The following is a 3482-nucleotide window of genomic DNA, read 5'->3' on the forward strand; positions in this document are numbered from 1 at the left end:
GGTGAGAACCCCCTTCGCCTGCCTCCACACCTCTGTCGTCCTCCCCACTGACGTAGGGGCTCGGGAAAAGACTGGAAATCGCGAAGCTCGGCAGTGGCGCGGAGAGGCCACCCACCGCCGCCGCTGTCGCCACCGCCGCGGAGGCCGCCCTTTCGGACACGAGGGGCAGCGCGAGCCTCCGCTGGCCGGGTACGCATCTGGAAGAAAAGGGCCGCCCTCGGAGAAGATCGCTGTGCTTCCCCGCACAGGGAGCGATTCGGACGACGGGCCCCCACGCCTGGCTGGGTGGGCGCCCCGCCGTTCGCCCGTACGGGTCGTCGGACCACTGCCTTCGCTCGGTTCGGGTCAAACTCCCCACGGCTCGGCCACCTCCGCAGACGGGAGGCGAGGCCGGCATGCGCGCCCAAAGATAGGTGTCGGAAGCCCGGGGGTAGAGGAGGAAGGGGACCGCTCACCTTAAGCCAGCGCGGGCTCCAAAGCCCGGGCCGAGCGAGCGGCGCCACCTCCCCACCCGGGAGCGCTGCGCCAGATCGATCGGAGGAAGAGCAGGGGTGCATGTAGGGACTTGCCCAAGTACGGAGGCTGCAAACCCCTGTCGTCGGGAGATACGTGCCCACGAGTCCTGGAAGCGCGACTCGGGTACAGGCGCCCTTGCGGGGGGGTACTGGATGTGGAACAGCACTGGGGTCGAAGCCACAAAAGCATCCGCCCTCATGGAGCCTCTCCTCGGCCTAAAAATCCAGATTTTAGCCTTGACGGCGCCCCCATGTGGAGAACCAGGGCCCGCGGGGGGGTCTGGCCAGGCTCACTTCAACCCAGGAACACCTCTCTGACTTGGGATAGGCGACCGGCAAAAGTCCCCCCACGCAGCTGCGGAAGCCTGGGTTCAGCCAAGGTGCAGACCTCCAGCCGAACAGGGACTCATAGCCAAAACGCATACCCAGGCCTACGGAGGTGAAAACCAGCTTAAATGAGTCAAAATGTGTCGGGGCTGAGAGGTACCTCTCTCTCATATATTCTGCCGGTGGTGTGCAAAACTGGGTCTTTGCATGGAGTGTCACCCTATACCCACTTTAGGGACGCATGCAAAAAAGTGCCCGATCGCCTGGAACTGTCAGGCGGATTCGGCTCCCTGGAATTTCCTCATTCTGGTTCTTTTTCACTTTTTGTCTCTTTTGCGACATCTAGTGGGCAGGCTGCATTACTGCAACCGGGGACACCTCAAAACGCTTGGAACTGGGGAGCGGGCTCAATTTACAAACGTTTTGCGGGTCCTGGAAGTCAAAATTGTGACTTCTGAAAACGACTAAGTATCAAGGACTCATCGCGCGAATCGCTCTGGAACTGAAATCGGATGCGCGCACTGACATGCTCCCCTCTCTGGAAGTCTGACACAAGTTGAAAAATTTTCTAAGTCCCCAAAAATTTTTTTTTTCAACTTTTTTTCAATTTTCCCCCTGTGGGATATATATTTTACCCACACTTTTGGAGCCCTCCTGGATGCCCTCTAACATACTAGAACCTCATTTTGTGGAAGTTTTCACAAAATTGTGAAATTTTCCAAAAAGTCAGAAATTTTGCAAAAACGACTAAGTATCAAGGACTCATCGCGCGAATCGCTCTGGAACTGAAATCGGATGCGCGCACTGACATGCTCCCCTCTCTGGAAGTCTGACACATGTGTGAAAATTTTCTAAGTCCCCAAAAATTTTTTTTTTCAACTTTTTTTTCAATTTTCCCCCTGTGGGATATATATTTTACCCACACTTTTGGAGCCCTCCTGGGATGCCCTCTAACATACTAGAACCTCATTTTGTGGAAGTTTTCACAAAATTGTGAAATTTTCCAAAAAGTCAGAAATTTTGCAAAAACGACTAAGTATCAAGGACTCATCGCGCGAATCGCTCTGGAACTGAAATCGGATGCGCGCACTGACATGCTCCCCTCTCTGGAAGTCTGACACATGTGTGAAAATTTTCTAAGTCCCCAAAAATTTTTTTTTCAACTTTTTTTCAATTTTCCCCTGTGGGATATATATTTTACCCACACTTTTGGAGCCCTCCTGGGATGCCCTCTAACATACTAGAACCTCATTTTGTGGAAGTTTTCACAAAATTGTGAAATTTTCAAAAAGTCAGAAATTTTGCCAAAAACGACTAAGTATCAAGGACTCATCGCGCGAATCGCTCTGGAACTGAAATCGGATGCGCGCACTGACACGCTCCCCTGTCTGGAAGTCTGACAAAAGTTGAAAAATTTTCTAAGTCCCCAAAAATTTTTTTTTTCAACTTTTTTTCAATTTTCCCCCTGTGGGATATATATTTTACCCACACTTTTGGAGCCCTCCTGGGATGCCCTCTAACATACTAGAACCTCATTTTGTGGAAGTTTTCACAAAATTGTGAAATTTTCAAAAAGTCAGAAATTTTGCCAAAAACGACTAAGTATCAAGGACTCATCGCGCGAATCGCTCTGGAACTGAAATCGGATGCGCGCACTGACACGCTCCCCTGTCTGGAAGTCTGACAAAAGTTGAAAAATTTTCTAAGTCCCCAAAAATTTTTTTTTTCAACTTTTTTTCAATTTTCCCCCTGTGGGATATATATTTTACCCACACTTTTGGAGCCCTCCTGGGATGCCCTCTAACATACTAGAACCTCATTTTGTGGAAGTTTTCACAAAATTGTGAAATTTTCCAAAAAGTCAGAAATTTTGCAAAAACGACTAAGTATCAAGGACTCATCGCGCGAATCGCTCTGGAACTGAAATCGGATGCGCGCACTGACATGCTCCCCTCTCTGGAAGTCTGACACATGTGTGAAAATTTTCTAAGTCCCCAAAAATTTTTTTTTTCAACTTTTTTTCAATTTTCCCCCTGTGGGATATATATTTTACCCACACTTTTGGAGCCCTCCTGGGATGCCCTCTAACATACTAGAACCTCATTTTGTGGAAGTTTTCACAAAATTGTGAAATTTTCAAAAAGTCAGAAATTTTGCCAAAAACGACTAAGTATCAAGGACTCATCGCGCGAATCGCTCTGGAACTGAAATCGGATGCGCGCACTGACACGCTCCCCTGTCTGGAAGTCTGACAAAAGTTGAAAAATTTTCTAAGTCCCCAAAAATTTTTTTTTTCAACTTTTTTTCAATTTTCCCCCTGTGGGATATATATTTTACCCACACTTTTGGAGCCCTCCTGGGATGCCCTCTAACATACTAGAACCTCATTTTGTGGAAGTTTTCACAAAATTGTGAAATTTTCAAAAAGTCAGAAATTTTGCCAAAAACGACTAAGTATCAAGGACTCATCGCGCGAATCGCTCTGGAACTGAAATCGGATGCGCGCACTGACATGCTCCCCTCTCTGGAAGTCTGACACATGTGTGAAAATTTTCTAAGTCCCCAAAAATTTTTTTTTTCAACTTTTTTCAATTTTCCCCTGTGGGATATATATTTTACCCACACTTTTGGAGCCCTCCT

This window comes from Phyllobates terribilis, unplaced genomic scaffold, assembly GCF_046119375.1.
Source record: "Phyllobates terribilis strain yellow unplaced genomic scaffold, ASM4611937v1 Scaffold_8821__1_contigs__length_25981, whole genome shotgun sequence".
Classification (NCBI taxonomy): Eukaryota; Metazoa; Chordata; class Amphibia; order Anura; family Dendrobatidae; genus Phyllobates; species Phyllobates terribilis.